Source organism: Rhinoraja longicauda, chromosome 5 (assembly GCF_053455715.1).
Source record: "Rhinoraja longicauda isolate Sanriku21f chromosome 5, sRhiLon1.1, whole genome shotgun sequence".
Lineage (NCBI taxonomy): Eukaryota > Metazoa > Chordata > Chondrichthyes > Rajiformes > Arhynchobatidae > Rhinoraja > Rhinoraja longicauda.
The window spans coordinates 45,711,526-45,730,145 of NC_135957.1; the positions used below are offsets into that span (position 1 = coordinate 45,711,526).

Sequence of the window (18,620 nt, forward strand, 5' to 3'; positions counted from 1 at the left end):
GTGAACACGGAGAGTCGGGCCCGATCTCCATCTAGTGCAAAGAGCAAAATAGCAACAATGGGAAAAAGCTGTCCGCTCCACACAAAGCATTGCAATTTCTTCATTATCTGCTTTACCTCCTGGGCGATCTCCCCCAAAACATGTCCGCCCTGGACCACCAAGTACACACTGTACGGTCTGATCAATGGCGGTGCCTACAAAAAAAGGGCTGGCAAAAAGAATCCACGGTTAATGGACAAAAATCACCTTTTCCGACCTTGAGCCATTCTGTATGGTTAGCCGGCACCAGAGGGAAGGCCAAGAAACCGTGCTAGATTTGCGCAGTCTGCCCGGGTCCCAAGTGTGCAAAACGGCCCATCTGCTCCTCAGCTTTTTTTGTCAAGTCTTGCATAAGCTAAAATGTTAATGATCGAATAGAGCTCTCTCTCTTTTTCTCTCCCCCTCTCTCCCCCCCTCTCTCTCTCTCTCTCTCTCTCTCTCTCTCTCTCTCTCACACAGAATACGCACATCAAACTTACTGCTTGCTCCGCTTTTCATGGAGCCAGGGCCCAGGGAACTGGAGGTTTATAGGGGTGGGGAGAGGTAACAAAGCACATCCACATCCTGCGACTCCACCAACATACAAAGCCGAGTGCGCTCAATATCCAAATTCGAACAGCTGACTGAAAGCAATCTGTCGGGGGAGAGAGTGAGCGACCCGCACACACAGTCCAGCAATACACCCACAAGTGTAAATGCTATTCCTCCTACACGGAAATAGACGATTGGCAGCTCTTGAAAAGAGAATACAACCAACGCAGAGAGGGAAAGAGAGCTTTCTAAAAGCCCAGCGACCCACGGTGCTGAGATGCCGCAGAGCGCCGCGGTTGTCAGTTTCACCAATGCGGGCAGCTCTGGGAGGGAAGGGTTGCAGCCTCCTCAATTTATCATTAGCCGCTCTAATCGTGGTTAGTGTCCTAGCCCATCCAGTCATCCTGTGTGCACTTGATCTACTTTCTTTAAGGATTATTCAGCAAACTTCCCATCTGCTGATTTGGGTTCGACACAAGCCGATTACATGATGGGACCCACGCGTCATCTGCCCCATGTGCCCTCGGCTCTCAACAATGTATTGGAGGATGTCCTTGAATTAAAGAGATCTAACACGAGGACATCATTAACCACGGCCAGAAATAAAACCGCTTTCCCCTTAGTGTGAAAGAAAGATGATTTTCTAAAGCTCTTATTAAGCGAACATTTAACCAGAGTGAAGAAGTATTACAAGGGTGCGCCACGCAGGCGCGCCTTTTATTATTCATTACTGGATGATAAGACTGATGGATGCGATGATTTCTCTTTCTTCCTATTTATATGGATTGATCCTCGCAGATTTATTTAGGCGAGGTAGCTGTGATTTACCAGGAATATGCTTTGACCATTTATTGCATGGCTCTCTCCGCTGTACCATGGGCAATCCGGGTGCTGGAAAAAAATAGTAACGAGATGAATCCAAGGGGTTTACTGGCCTCCCGAAGGAGAGTGCATGCACTAGTCAACCCCGACTTTTTAAACTTAGAAGCAATACTTAACTATCTTCAATTGCATGACAGTGGTTTTAGCTAGTGCAAACCGTCACGTGAAAAACGAAGATACATTTCTGTAGCATTCGCTTCGTGCAAACATATAAACCATATCTTCAAAGTGTGGCCACCACGGGGCAGAGAGTGGACAACTTCATGATTTCCACACTGCGCCACTTTTACTCCTCTCAATCCTTACAGTTGTCACGTGTGTCAAGATCGTGTAGAACGAGAGCCCCCCTTCCCCCCTCCCCTCCAGTTTAATAGCTAAATGTTTACAAATCCAATTGTGAACTTGACGAGTCCTCAAACATTTAACCGTGCTTCTAGAACTGCGAAGTACAGGCTTGGTCGATGTGTCCAGAATTAAGCATTTAACCGGAACATCTAGAGTGACCCCAGATCTCCTGCCCATCTATCTCACACAAATTTGCTTATAAGACAGCCCTCTGCGCCGGTTCCCACCGAGCAAGGCTATAGGGCATTTGTCGCCTGATGCTGCACCCTCGGTGGTTCAGGGCAGGCGGAGGGGTCGTGGGTCGTGGGGGGGGTCGTGCTTCAGGACCAGCTTGTAGGTGCCATCACTCCACCGTCAAACCACACGGCCAGGCAGTGGGCTAACGTGGAGGAAATATTTTAAAAAGACACAGAGTGCTGGAGTAACAGCGGGTCGGGCAGCATCTCTGGGGGACACGGATCGGCGACGTTTCGGGTCGGGGCCTTTCTTCAGAAAGAAGGAAATGCTTGTTGGGTGGACAAGACTGGCCGGGGCAACAGAGGGCAAGCGAAGGACGGGCCACTAGATCTCCTCTCTCATTCCACGTTTCGTTGAGGTGTGACATTGGAAATAATTGCAACTATAATCTTTGTGTGGTCCGGGAGGGGTGAACATTGCTGCAGTGACGGGGGTTAAAGTGCTCGTTTATCTCCATGTGATGGGGGTTACTGCTGTAAGCTCCCTCTGTATGGAATAAGGCAGCTCGGACCAAGCTGATACAGCTTTCATCAGCATATTAAGAAATTACATTTCAAAACTCTACAAATCGGATTCAGCACAGCTCCCTGCTCCGTATGGCTTCGCATCTGTGCTGATCTCCTTTAACATCAGACACCGTCTCCTCGCCCTTTCTCTGCGTCCCATCAACACCCCCTCCTCAGTTTAATCTGGGAGGATCTATTCAATAGGGACAATTCCCTACTCTTTACTATGCCCTTGCCCCTTTGTTGGCTCTGCTTTAGTTTTCACTTTCTGTTTTTTTTTTATTTTACAAGATATTGTGTGCGAGAAGGGTTGCCATTGTGCGGGGTGTCGGGCCGAGGTCAGGCAAGGTTCCCCGTGTCCGGGGCGGGACTGAGAGGATAATTCCTGTCGCCTGCCTCACGCGTGGCTTTCCATAAACACCACTGACTTGCAGTGGGCACCAGATGGCTTGCTTTCTGGATTCTGCGCTATCTCTTTGTGTTGACCTACATATCCACTGCACTTCGATGATGCGTTAGATATGTAAAATTCATACAATACAGGTTTATCCCTGCGGCTTGGTGAAATTCTGATTTTCGGGTTACCACCACCTACCCGGCTTCTCAAACGAAATACATTATAACCACCCTGTTACTTGACTCAGAAATGCTCTTCCTTCCATCTTTTGCTTTGACACCTCGATCATCCAGTGCCTGACCATTAGCGGACACCATAACAATGATGGAGGCCTCATTGCCAACGGAACATCACCTCATTCTCCAGGAACCATTGTCCAGCTACGCGTTTAAAACATTCCTGGAATCTGTTTTAGATGGTGGTTCATGTTAGTATTCATGGTGGTTCTTTTCTGCAAGTCCCATACTGTGGTTGTCGCCTTCAGAAATAATTTGTTGGATAGCCTGCCTTGATGGAGAGTAAAGAGCCGATGGAAATTACAAAAAAGACTCTTCCAAGTCTTCAGTATCTTGTGATTAAAAAAAATACAGAATCAATGTTAATAGAATGGAGAGTTACAATGGAAAAGTCAATTCGATTGAAATTAATAGCCTTAATGCATATAAATAAGACCTATAGGCAAGAAAATCTTAAATTTATAAGCTGAAAACACAATTGCAACAGAATAGCTGAGGTTATTCAAGTAGTGGAAAGTTTTAGTCACAACAGAACTCTATTTTTATTTGTTGTGATTAGGCTTTCAGTAATTAAGAGGCTTTTATTATATAGCAAATGCTGTGTCTGTTTTGAAGTCCGGAAGAAACTATTAGGTCATTTCTATCATCAGACATTAAATTCTCAGGAATAGGTTTTTGGAAGCTTAAAAATTCTGTGAACCAATAAGGAGATGTGATTTCAATATCAAAGATAACTGTAAACTCTATTTCTGATACAAAATGGAATTCGGAGATATGTCCAGACAGCAAACAAATCTTTTATATGAAGGTTACATCTTTAATTTTATTGAAGAGCATTGAAGTGCTGGTAGAAAATGGTGTTTTCGCTGGTCCAACCGTCAATATGAAAACAGTTTGGGTTTATCGAGCTGCTTGCAGCATTGTGCAATATTACCACCCACTCTCTCTCTGCTCGTTCAACACTTAGAAAAGGTAATAGAGAATTATGTTTTTACATTTCTTGCTTAGTCTGCTTTGACATTGCATATTTCTGCTCAATTAAATGTGCTATGTGAACCAGAAGTTTTTACTTTCTAGGTATTGGTAAAAGATTACAGTAACTGCATTGGAAATTCTGATCCCATTTTTCTCCAGTAGCTTTGATTCTTCAGACAGTATATTGGATCTCACTGTAGATTGCTGTTTAAGATCATGGGCGTGAAGAGGAAAATGAAGACTGGGGAAATATCATAGCAAATTAAAAATTAAAATAAGAAAAAATATAATTTGGTCAGATTGGATACGTTTTTCATTAGCGAAATGAATTCCAGGATAATGGAACGATATTAAGATATAATTGAATTAGAGATTAAAAAAAATATTTGAATTGCAGTTTTATCCTGTGATTCTCTAATAGCTATTTTCTTTGCCATACCACGGTAATGCTAATTAAATTATGGTGCAGTAGAATTTTCATGGCCACAAGTCAAACATCAAAATGTCTAATCAAGTAACATTATCAAAATGAGTAAAAAGAAGTTAGCTATTGTTTTCTTAATGCTGAGGTCCTAAATGGGAGATTCAGCCTTAGAATATCAGGAACATTAACACTTTAGGTACCACTTACAGATGATCAGCACTGATCTAGCTGAGCCAGTAATAAGATGACCTCCCTAGCATTGTGGGTGATGTCACCTAAATAAAATGGTGATTTTGACCATTAAGAAAATATTCAGGTTCGATTTTAATGTCTTTGTACTTAATTAGCTGAATTAATAGCTTTTCAATAAATAGGTGTTGAAATTTCAGTGGCATGAATCACAACTTAGGTATGTATGCTTAAATGCTAAAGGAATATAATTAAGTTTGGATTTTTAAAATTAAATTAAGTAAAGAGGAACATGAATATGAGGAAAAGCTATAGTAAGAGAAGCAGCAGGGAATGGAAGGAAGATGGAGCAAATAGAGGAAAACTATAGGCACAGCAGAACAGATATAATGTTTATAATATCTTATATTTAAATTGCAATATTTTAAATATATGAGGGTTATCTTCAGCAATCCTGACATGATCAGACCTGTCACCCACTTTATACCCATTCATTTTTACTTTCAAACGGCCTCAATGGAATGTTAAATGTAGCAGGGTATTGATTGAATGGTCGATCCCATTCGATGTAACTGTTTTGGTGGTTAGATTAAAATTATTCCTTACTCAGATCACACTGATAAAACCATTGTTGATCCTGACTAATAAAGTGGGAACTTTGGCATCACATGAGGACCAAAGTGATTTAAAAAAAAGACTAATTCTTATAAGGAGTACCACAGCATCCAGAGCATATTGATGGCTAAATTGTAACATTTCTGCAAAGAATAACACTCTAAATTTTGCTAATAAACATAGTATTCCAGCTTTATATATATTCAAAACAGTTTAATAGTTACTGACCCTTAGAAATAATCATGCAAAGATTACTTGACCATTCGAAAAGACCATCTCATTTAAAAATAAAGATCTATTTCAATTAAAAAAAGTTATTTTATATTTTTTTATTGATGTACCTTCAGTTGCTAAGCATCTATATGAGAGGAAACTAGTGCTGCCCAGGAGGGGTCAAACTAATATGGCAAAGGGATGAGAACCAGGATAGAAGGTCAGCAGGTAGAGCGATTGAGGAGAATGTAAAGGTTCAGACAAGTAAATCTCATAACAATACCAGAGAAGGCCTGGTTGATGAACACAGTAGGATTGAAAGACTGAGGTTTATTTATTTTAATGCAAGGAATTAGTCCGGATTAGTATTAATGTACTACAGTTCTACAGTTCGACAGTTGTACAGGGCCCTAGTGAGACCGCACCTGGAGTACTGTGTGCAGTTTTGGTCTCCAAATTTGAGGAAGGATATTCTTGCTATTGAGGGCGTGCAGCGTAGGTTTACTAGGTTAATTCCCGGAATGGCGGGACTGTCATATGTTGAAAGACTGGAGTGACTAGGCTTATGTACACTGGAATTTAGAAGGATGAGAGGGGATCTTATTGAAACATATAAGATTATTAAGGGGTTGGACACATTAGAGGCAGGAAACATGTTCCCAATGTTGGGGGAGTCCAGAACCAGGGGCCACAGTTTAAGAATAAGGGGTAGGCCATTTAGAACAGAGGTGAGGAAAAACTTTTTCAGTCAGAGAGTTGTAAATCTGTGGAATTCTTTGCCTCAGAAGGCAGTGGAGGCCAGTTCTCTGAATTCTTTCAAGAGAGAGCTAGATAGAGCTCTTAAGGATAGCGGAGTCAGGGGGTATGGGGAGAAGGCAGGAACGGGGTACTGATTGAGAATGATCAGCCATGATCACATTGAATGGTGGTGCTGGCTCAAAGGGCCGAATGGCCTACTCCTGCACCTATTGTCTATTGGAACTACGATGTTGAAACCATTACAGAAACTTGGTTGGGAGAAGAGTAAAACTGCCAGCTCAACGTTCCAGGGTACAGATGTTTCAGGTGTTTCAGAGGGGATGTAAAAGCGGTGGGGTCTTTCACTATTGATGAAGGAGAATGTCACAGCTGTACTTAGAGAGAATATCGTGGAGGGCGTATATACTGAGGCCACATGGGTTGAACTCAGGAATAAAATTGACTATAATGGGATTATAACACAGGGCTACCAATGTCCAGTGGGGCCAAGACGAACAGATATGCAGGCAAATCCTGGAAAAATGTAGAAACAACAGGGTTGTTGTAGTTGATGATTTTAACTCCCCCATTATTGACTGTTGGGGAATGAACCTGGTCAGGTGATCAAAATTTCAATGAGGAGCATTTTTTGGAACAGTGATCATAAATCTGTCGATTTTTAGATCATTATGAATACAGTGAAGATGGACACAAAGTGCTGAAGTAATTCAGCGGGTCAGGCAGCATCTCTGGAGAAAAAGGATAGGTGACGTTTCCAGTCGGGCACCTTTTTAGGCCTCCGCCTCCGTGGCTTCTTCTATGGGAAGGAGTCCTCACCACCCAGCAATGGCCCCATTTCCCATCTCCAACATTCCTCCTCCTCTTGGACTCTCCCGGACTGCCATCCATCCTCTTTGGACCCATTTATTTCTAACTGCCATCTTAACTTTTCTACTCCCCTTTCCTTTAGTCTGAAGAAGGGTCCCAACCCAAAATGACACCTATCCTTTTTTCTGCAGAGATGTTGCCTGACCCGCTGAGTTACTCCAGCACTTTGTGTCTATCTTTGGTATAAACCAGCATCTGCAGTTCTTTATTTCCACATAAATACAGCAATGACTGATCCTCAGGTGAAAGTCTTAAATTGTGGGATAACTAATTACAACAGTATTATGTAGAAACTGGGGTAGGTAGATTGAGAGTAACTGACATGTGGGAATCTCTAAAAGACCAACTGCTTAGTGTTCAGGATGAGCAAACTCCAGTGCGAATAAAAGATAATGATGGCGAGGTTTGGGGTCCTTGGGTGACAAGATAAATTGTAAGCTTAGTCAAGAAAAAATAAGAAATCATCGGAAACTGATGACAAAAACCCTTTGAGGAACACAAAAAGAACAGGATAGAAGTTAAACAAGGAATTAGGAAGGCTAGATGGAGGCATGAAATATCCTTGGCTAGTAGGATTAAAGAGAATCCCAAGGTATTTTTAATGTATATCAGGAGCAAGTGGGTGGCCAGTGAAATGGTAGGTCCACTCAAGGGAAATGAAAGGAGTTTATGTGCAGAATCAGAGGAAGTGGGCACGATCCTTAGTAACTACTGGGCCAAGTAGACCCATTGGGCCCAAACCTCTCCTGCATTGGTTCAGCACCCTCTCCTTCCGCCCTCCCCAACCCCCCTCCCCCCTCCCCCTACCCCCCTCCCCCTACCCCCTCCCTCCCCCTCCCCTCCGTCCTCCCTCCACCCCCTTGCCCTCCCTCCACCCCCTCTTCCTCCCTCCACCCCCCTCTCCCTCTCTCCCTCTCTCCTCCCTCTCTCCTCCCTCTCCCCCTCCCCCTCCCCCTCCCCCTCCCCCTCCCCCTCCCCCTCCCCCTCCCCCTCCCCCTCCCCCTCCCCCTCCCCCTCCAGCCCCTCCCCTCCCTCCACCCCCTCCCCCTCCCTTCCCCTCCCCTTCCCTCCTCCCACCTTCCCTCCCCCTCCCCCCTCCACCCCCATCCCCCTTCCCCGACCCCCCCACTCCATCCACCTCAACCCCCGTTATCCTCCCTCCTCCCCCTCCCTCCCTCCCCCCTCCGTCCACTCCCTCCCTCCCTCCCTCCCTCCCTCCCTCCCTCCCTCCCTCCCTCCCTCCCTCTCTCCCTCCCTCCCTCCTTTGGAGATAGATTTAAAGTTTAAAATGTGAATAACTTTAAAAATATAACACCGATTTCAATGAAACTTCTTCCATCAGCACCAAAGGGATGACGGTGAGTGAGGTGGGCCTAAATTGTTGCGCTATCGCATACCGTTTTGGCTATAGTTCAGGTACAAAGAAACAAACAACGAGAGTTTTATTCTATAGATTTCACATCAATATTCACGAGGAAGAAGGAAATGGAAGATGGTGACATTTTAGAGGAATGTGGTGTTATTCTACGACATATTGATAGTAAAAAGGAGGTGTTGTGTGCATTAACAACACTTCCTCCGTATTGGCCTGAAGTTCCAATCTATATTATATGGAACCAAACGGTACTCCCAGATCTAATTCCTACGATCACCTTGCATATCTGTTTGCATTTGAGAATTCTCGGTTGTTGCCCAGAGGTGCAATGAGACCTCGATGTCTTGTATATCGGTCATTGAAAGTAAGCATGCTGGTCTTCATTGCGAGAGGATTTGAGTTTAGGAGCAAGGAGGTCCTACTGCAGTAGTACAGGGCCCTGGTGAGACCGCACCTGGAGTATTGTGTGCAGTTTTGGTCTCCTAATTTGAGGAAGGACCTTCTTGCTCTTGAGGGAGTGCAGCATGGGTTCACCAGGTTAATTCCTGGGATGGCGGGACTGACATATGCTGAAAAAATGGGTCGACTGGGCCCGTATTCACTGGAGTTTAGAAGGATGAGAGGGGATCTTATCGAAACATGTAAAATTCTTAAAGGATTGGACAGGCTAGATGCAGGAAAAATGTTCCTGATGTCGGGGGTGTTCCGAACCAGGAGTCACAGTTTAAGAATAAAGGCTAGGCCATTTAGATCTGAGATGAGGAGAAACATTTTCATCCAGAGAGTTGTGAATCTGTGGAATTCTCTGCCACAGAAGGCAGTGGAGTAGGTGCAGGAGTAGGCCATTCAGCCCTTCGAGCCAGCACCGCCATTCAATGTCATCATGGCTGATCATCTAAAATCAGTAACCCATTCCTGCTTTTTCCCCATATCCCTTGATTCCTTTAGACCCAAGAGCTAAATCTAACTCTCTCTTGAAATCATCCAGTGAATTGGCTTGCACTGCCTTCTGTGGCAGAAAATTCCACAGATTCACAAGTCTCTTGGTGAAGAAGTATTTCCTCATCTCAGTCCTAAATGGCGCCTACACCTTATTCTTAAACTGTAACCCCTGGTTCTGGACTCCCCCAACATCGGGAACATTTTTCCTGCATCTCCCCTGTCCAATCCTTTAAGAATTTTATATAGTTCTGTAAGATTCCCTCTCATCCTTCTAAATTCCTGTGCAGACAAGCCCAGTTGACCCATTCTTTCATCATATGTCAGTCCCACCATCCCGGGAATTAACCTGGTGAATCTACGCTGCACTCCGTCAACAGCAATAGTGTCCTTCCTCAAATGAGGAGACCAAAATTGCACCCAATTCTCCAGGTGCAGTCTCACCAGGGCCCTGTACAACTGCAGTAGGACCTCCTTGCTCCTAAACTCAAATCCTTTCGCAATGATTGGCAACATGCCATTAGCTTTCTTCACTGCCTGCTGTATCTGCATGCTTACTTTCAGTGACTGATGTACAAGCACACCCAGGTCTCGTTGCACCTCCCCTTTTCCTAATCTGACACCATTCAGATAATAATCTGCCTTCCTGTTCTTGCCACCAAAGTGGATAACCTCACATTTATCCACATTATACTGCATCTGCCAAGCATCTGCCCCACCAACATATCCAAGTCACCCTGCAGTCTCATAGCATCCTCATCGCAGTTTACACTGCCATCCAACTTTGTGTCATCCGCAAACTTGGAGATGTCACATTTAATTCCCTCATCTAAATCGTTAATATATATTGTAAATAACTGGGGTCCCTGCACCGAGTCTTGCAGCACCCCAATAGTCACTGCCTGCCATTCTGAAAAGGACCCGTTAATTCCTACTCTTTGCTTCCTGTCTGCCAACCAGTTCTCTATCCATGTCAATACCCTACTCCCAATACCATGTGCTCTAATTTTGCATACTAATCTCTTGTGTGGGACCTTGTCAAAGGCTTTTTGAAAGTCCAGATACACCACATTCAATGGCTCTCCCTTATCCAATCTACTTGTTACATCCTCAAAAAATTCCAGAAGATTAGTCAAGCATATGATTTCCCCTTCATAAATCCATGCTGACTTTGACCGATCCTGTCACTGCTTTCCAAATGCGCTGCTATAACATCTTTCACAATCAACTCAAGCATCTTCCCCACTACCGATGTAAGGCTAACTGGTCTATAATTCCCTGTTTTCTCTCTCCCGCCTTTCATAAAACATGGAGTTACGTTGGCTACCCTCCAGTCCACAGAAACTAATCCTGAGTAGAGAGAACATTGGAAAATGATCACCAATGCATCCACGATTTCTAGGGCCACCTCCTTGAGTATTCTGGGATGCAGACCACCAGGCCCTGGGGATTTATCTGCCTTCAATCCCAACAATTTACCTAACACCATTTCCAGACTAATGTGGATTCCCTTCAGTTCCTCCCTCCCACTAGATCCTCGGTCCCCTAGTATTTCTGGGATATTGCTTATGTTTTCCTTAGTGAAGACAGAACCAAAGTACTTGTTTAACTGTTCTGCCATTTCCTTGTTTCCCATTATAAATTCATGTCTCTGATTGTTAGGGACCTACATTTGTCTTCACTAATCTTTTCCTTTTTACATATCTAAAGAAGCTTTCAGAGTCAGTTTTTATATTCCCCGCAAGCTTTTGCCCTGCATTGCCTGTAACATATCCAGCAATGCAGCATGCCCCTGTTACTGCAGCAATCTCTGTAACTGTACAATAAAGCAACATATCCTTGTAAATGCAGAATATATCTGATAATTTATTATACATCTGAAAAAAACAGTACGTCTCCCTCATTGTGGTACATCTCCTGCACTGTGGTACATTCCTGCAAATACGAACCACCTCCAGCACTGAATCATATCTCGAAAAGAGCAGTACATTTTTGACAAGTGTGCTCTTGTCAACACAGCATTCCTCTATCAATGCCAATCCATCTGAAAATTCAGAATATTTCTAAAAGTATCAAACATCGAAAAATGCAGAAGGCCCTTGTTTGTGCTTCATGGCACCATTGCTGCAGAACAGCTCAACAGCTCCATGGACTCAAAACATCTCCCATGGCATCATGCTGGAAAATGTAAAAAAGTAACTGTCAATGCTGAAAATCGCTTTCAATGCAGCACATCCCATCAAAATAGGACACCTTGGTCACTGCTCGTGTCTCTGTCAACAAACCATATCTCTATCTTTGCAGCACATCACTAATAATACACACATCTCTGTCACTCTTCCCTATCAGTCACTGCAGAAAATCTGTCACAGCTGTGCTTCTTTGATAATTCAGAACATGTCTGCATGACCCGTAGACATATTCAGCAATGCAGCATGTCGCTGTTACTGCAGCAATCTCTGTAACAGTATAACAGTATAACAGTATAACAGAACTTTATTGTCATTCGGTATAAATACCGAATGAAAATCAGTACAATATGACCCGGGATACGGCTGAAAATTATAATGTAATGTGTCTGGAATTGCAGACTGTTTCATAAAATGCAAGACATATATACTGTCACTGCAATATGCCTGAAAATGTAGATGAAAATGCATTAAAAGTCTACCAGTCCACTATATATCTTACATATCTTTGTCATAAACAATGTCATTGCAGTAAATCTCCAACAATGCAGCACATGTTAGCCAATGCATAACCTGTCGTAAAATGTAGTAGATCACTACCAGTGCAGCACATCTTGGCTAATGAAACATAGCTAAAACTGCAAAATATTTCTGTCAATCCTGCAAATCAGTCACAGCAGCACATCAGTGCAGCACGTCTCTGCTGCGGCAGCACTTCTGTGACAAAGCACAACATCTCAACATCTCTGTTTCAGCTGCACATCTTTGTCACTGCAGCACACATGTCTGACTCTGAAGCATGCCAGTGTAAAGCAACATGTCTTTGCTATTCACAGAAGCAGGTCCATTTCTTTGCAGCACATGTCAGCGTTCTACATTTTCAGATGTACTGCATTGATAGAATGCGCTGCAGTAATATGTATATTGTGTACTTTCAGAAAATTTATTTAATTACAGATATATTGCATTATCTGAGATCTATTACATTTTCTGATAAAATGTGCATTTGCAGAGATGTGCTGTGCTGCAGATCCCTGTCAAAGCAGACAATCTGCCCCACTACAGCACATCCTTGAAAATGTAGCTCAACATGGTCATGCAGTGTATCTCTAACAAAGCAACAGAACACTGAAAAAAACCCATTCAATGCAGAGAAGTTATTGCTGCAGCATTCTCTGATAATGCAGCACATCCTTGGCACTGTGAGACACCACTGTCACTGTAGTACATTCCTGTCACTGCAGTACATTCCTGTCACTGCAATGCACCAGTCACTGCAGTACTTTCCGTCACTATAGTACATTTGCGTCACTGCAGTGCATCACTGTCAATGCATGGCATCCATGTCACAGCAATACACCACTCATTGCAGTACATTCCTGTCACTGTGGTACGCTACTGTCGCTGTAATACACCTCTGACACTGCAATAAACCACTGACACTGCAGTGCATCCCTTTCACTGCTGCACTGCCCTGTCACTGCAGTGCATTTCTGTCACTGCAATACTTCCCTGTCACTGCAGTATATCCCTATAACTGCAGTACACCATTGTCATGGCAGCACATCTCTGTCAGATCTGATAAACTTGCTTGCTTACCTGTCCCAATGCATCAATTTTCAGACAAGGCGTGATATTTATGTTAACGCAGCACATTTCTGTCACTGCAACATACTTCTGATAATTTAGCATTTACAAAAAAATGCAGAATATCATTATAACAATACCACATCTCAGTCTCCGCAGCATGTATCTAATAAATCAGCAGATCCCTGAAAATGAAAGAGGATGACTCGCTTCCACGGATTTTGTGGACTCTGTGGTTGATAAAATCAATGCGGAAACGGTAAGCTCTTGCACAATGGGGCAGATAGGGCCGGCAGGTGGATGGTTTGTTCGGTAGTCTGCTTCCTCTGCTGCTTGCACAGGGCCCCAGTGTTCTCCCGATGCTTGTCTCAAGGTTTTGAATGCCACCCTGAATGTTTCTACTCTATCAGTGCAACACAATTTCACTGCTGGAGACCCTTGTCACGACAGTACATCTCTGATAAAGCAGCATATCTGAAACTGCAGAGTGTCTGCACTTAAAATGCAGGACATATCTGCCGCTCTAGTATATATTCAGAATGTAGAATATATCTGGAAATGCACAAAACATCTGTCAGCATAGCAAATCTGTGATAGTATGGCAAATCTCTGACAATGCAGGGTATATCTGTCATCGCAGAACATCCCTAAAAATACGGATCAATCCTGTTGGTGCAGCCCATCACTGACACTGCAGCACATGTCTTGTTAATGCGGAACATTTCTTGAATGACCATCAGTGGAGCTTGTCTCTGAGAGTGCAGTATATCTGAAGCACCATACAACTCCTGTGTAAACGCCGCACATCTGCGGCTTTACAATATATTGCTGACACTGCAGTATATCACTGTTAATGCGGCACATCTCTGTGAATATAGATTATCTCAATCCAGAGCAACTCTATGACTGTAACACACCTCTGATTACGCGGCGCGCAGCTATCTAGTCTGCATATTTTTGTCTGCATATCTTTGTCGGCATATCTATCATCTCCATCAATGCAGCAAATTTCTGCAATTTCTAACATTTCAGCAAGTCTCTAGCAATACAGCACATCTCTGTCACTGTCGATCTTTTCTAATAACAACACCATCCTGAGTATAACAAATATCCTGGTCTCAGCAGCACACCTTTACTAATGCAGCACATTTTTGCCAGGGCAGCAAAACTCTGTTCCAGCAGCACATTTGTATAATACTGAAGATGAATAAAAATGCAAAACACCCATTAATGCAGCACATTGCTGTCACTGCAGGAATTCACTGATAATTCAGCAAATCAAAGAAAATGCAACACATCATAATGCAGCAAATCGTTAAAAATGCAAAACTTTTTCATGGCAGCACATATGTCACCTGAGTGATCCCTTGTCATTTCTGCACATTCTGTCAATGCTGGACATACCTGGCAAAAAAACATTTCTGTAAATGCAAAAATGTCTGTCAGTGATTCAAATGCAATGATAGAATATATCTATTACAGCATCACAACTCTGAAAATGCTGCACATTGCTGTTTGTCCAGAATATCCCTGAAAATGTAACACATCTCTCATAATGCAGAATATCGATATCGCTACAGAATATCCATGAAAATGAAGAAAATCTCTGCCAATGCTATAGAGCCCTGATAATGCAGAACATTTCTGGAAATACAGACCACATCCTCAAGTACTCCATATCCTTCTCACAGTTGCAAATGTCTTAAAATATATCTCTGTTAATGCAACACAACGTTGACAATGGAGAGATTCCCTGAAAATGCAGAACTCCTCTGAATCCGCAGATCTTGTTTCCAAATGCTGCACCACAACTCCATCACTGGGGCACATGTCTGTCACTGTGCCACACCTCCACTGGGACATTTTCCAATCACTGCACCACACCTCCATCACCGGGGAACATTCCTTTCAGTGCACCATGTCTGTGGAAATGTAGTGCACTTTTAAATTTGCTGAACATTTCTGACAATGCAGCAGTGTGGCACATCTTTCTAGCCACCCATTATACTTCTGATATTGCAGAATGGCACTGAAAATGCAGCATATCTCAGATGATGCAGCACATCTCTCTGAATGCAGCGTATTTCTGAAAATGTGGATCATATCTGTCAGTGAATTATATTGCTGCCAGGGGAGTATATCTCTGTCCTTGCATTACATCTGTCAATGTGGCACTTTGTTCTGATTACACAACACGTTTTTGAAAATGTAAAACATCCATTAAAGTGCAGAACGTATCACTCACTGTTTCGTATCTCAACAGTTCAATGGTTCTTTGTCACATGTTCCGAGGTACAGTGAAATTCCTTCTGCATACAATTCAGTAAAGTAATATTATTTGTAAGTACAATCTTAGATTAAGTACAAAGTGTATAGAAATAGTCCACTGACACATTCTACAAGAATTGCCAGGTTTCGGCACTATTTTCAAAGTACAGGTTGCTTTAAGAGCAGCTGGCTATAAATGCCCATTGTCCTGGAGCGGTGCCCGTTCCAGTCAAGCCTCAGGCTGCAGCATGGCCTCCAGCTGTTGCCTCAGTCTGTATATGTATACAATATGTCCGAAAATGTGTTCGCATCTGTCAAGGCAGCACATTGTTATAAGTGGAGCTTATCTATGCTAATGCAGCACACTTTGTTGTGTCCTTAGCTTCACTGCAAAGCCAGCATTTATTGGCCATCCCTAAGGGTCCTTCAGGTTTGGTGGTGAGCCACCTATTTGAACCATTGCAATCCTAGTGAAGATGCTCGCACAGTGCATTTGGAGAGAAGAGATTAAGACCCGGTGACATTGAATGATTGCCATTATTTTTCCAAGTCAGGATTGGACATTTCCATAACCTACTTGTGGCAGAAGAGGTTGTGGGTTTGAGAATTGCTGTCACAGTGGCCAGAGAGAGGAGCATTTTGAGTTTGTCACCAAATGCAGCCAGTGTCAAGGGAATGAATGTTTAAAATGAAAGAAAAGGCACAAACCTAGCATTCCATTTTGTCATAGAGTCATAGAGAATGGAAAAAGGCCCTTCAGCCAACTTGTCCATGCTGACCAAGATGCCCCATCTATGCTAGTCCCTATGTTAGTCCCTTTCCAAATACCTTTTAAACCTGCATCAATCACTTCCTCTAGTGGCAAGTTCCATATACCCACCACACTCAGTGTGAATAAATTTGCTACTCAGGTTCCTGTTAAATCTTTCCTCTCACCATAAACCTATGCTCACTAGTTCTTGATTTCCCCTACTCTGGGCAAAGTGTACATTCACCGCATCTATTCCCCTCTTGATTTGATACACTTCTATAAGATCACCCTCACCCTCCTGCATTCCAAGGAATAAAGTCCTTGCCTGCTTAACCTCTCCTTATTGCTCAAGGCCTCAAGTGCTGGTAACATCCTTTCAATCCACACTCTGTCCAGCTGACCAAAACTGAACACACTATTCTAACTGCTGCCCGACCAGGGTCTTGTACAGTTATAACATAACGTTCCAAAATCTAGTCTCATTTCCTTGACTGATGAAAGCTAATGTACCATGTTAGAGGCAGGAAACATGTTCCCAATGTTGGGGGAGTCCAGAACCAGGGGCCACAGTTTAAGAATAAGGGGTAGGCCATTTAGAACAGAGATGAGGAAAAACTTTTTTAGTCAGAGAGTTGTGAATCTGTGGAATTCTCTGCCTCAGAGGGCAGTGGAGGCCAATTCTCTGAATAAATTCAAGAGAGAGCTAGACAGAGCTCTTAAGGATAGCGGAGTCAGGGGGCATGGGGAGAAAGCAGGAACGGGGTACTGATTGAGAATGATCAGCCATGATCACATTGAATGGCGGTGCTGGCTCGAAGGGCCGAATGGCCTACTCCTGCATCTATTGTCTATTGTCTATTGTAAAAGCCTTCTTCACCACCCTATCAATCTGCAACACCACTTTTAGTGAACTATGTACCTATACTCCTAGATCCGTCTGCACTACAACACTTCCCACAGCCAAACATTTCACAGTGAAGGTCCTGCCCAAACTGCAACTCCTCGCACTTGTCTGAATTAAACTCCATAAGCCATTTCCTGTCCCACCTGCCCAGCTGATAAAGATCCCGCCGTAAATCTTGATATCCATCATCACTGTCTAGTGTCAACTGAAATTTACAAATTATGCCTTCTACATTCTCATCCAAATCATTGATATAGATGACCTAGCAATGGACCTAGCACTGATCCCTGAGGCACAGGCCTCCAGTTTGAAAATAAAACCTTCACCACCAACTTCCGCTTTCTACCATGAAGCCATGATCATATTGAATGGCGGTGCTGGCTCGAAGGGCCGAATGGCCTACTTCTGCACCTATTTTCTATGTTTCTATTTTTTATGTAAGCCAATCTGAATGATATTGCTGTAAGTCAGATTTTCATTGCACCTGTTCTTCACCGTACTTGTGCACCTGACAATTAACTCAACTTGACTTGTCTGCAGTTCAATATACCGTTAACCTTCCTATTGGGTGCTATACCTGCTCATTAACTAACAGTAGTTCGTGTACAATGATTCCTTGATGTAGTTGAAATCCATCTTTCAATCTCTCACCGTGTAAAAATATTCCATCTTTCTATGCTTTCTACAAAAATGTACTTTCAACCGGACTGACCTATCCACTTGCAACCTCACTGCATCTCCTTGTCCACACTGGCACTCAAGTTTATAATCATCAGCAAACTACAGTGCATAAATTATATCTCAGCTGGTCTCTCCAAGCTCCATACACAGTCAATTATAACTCTATAGGTCAGTAGGTCGGTTCTTGCAAGTCTATATGGATGACCTATTATTGTTTTGTGTGGTCAGTTAATCATCGCTCCATTTGTCAGTTCATCTACACTTGATGGAATGGGTCAATAGGTGTTCCAAAGAATCAGACTCTACATGGTCAGTGAGTCAGAGCTCCACATAGTCGGCCAATATTCACCTTGCATAGTTGGTCAGTCATCAATCTATATAGTGGCACGGTCAGGGTTTTGAAAAATTTATTGGTGCTCCATTGGTTAGATGAGTCATAAATCCATGCAGTAACTAAATTGCTGCTCAAATGGATAGTTCATCATTGCTTAATCCATTCAGTTTATTGCACAACTATTGGTCTGAATGGTTTATCTTTCAATCCTCAGTGTTGTAAGTCAAATAGTGCTCTGCATGGTTCATCAGTCATTGCGCCCATGATCAGCTAAACAGCATTGCATACAGTTGGTCAGTCAATAGTCTGTTCATTTAGTCAATTGTCATACCATACGATTAGTCAATCAGATGTCTTTTGTTGACCTTACAGTAGGT

General features: G+C 43.1%; 1 protein-coding gene across 1 annotated transcript in view; it reads left to right on the forward strand.

The window, feature by feature from the left end:
- The first annotated feature begins 3,945 nt into the window (after positions 1-3,945).
- Positions 3,946-18,620, forward strand: part of msraa (methionine sulfoxide reductase Aa) — a 269,008-nt gene continuing 254,333 nt past the window's right edge. Inside the window, exon 1 of the mRNA XM_078399436.1 lies at positions 3,946-4,145. The gene's annotated coding sequence lies outside the window, so the exon portion shown is untranslated. The remainder of the gene's footprint in view (positions 4,146-18,620) is intronic.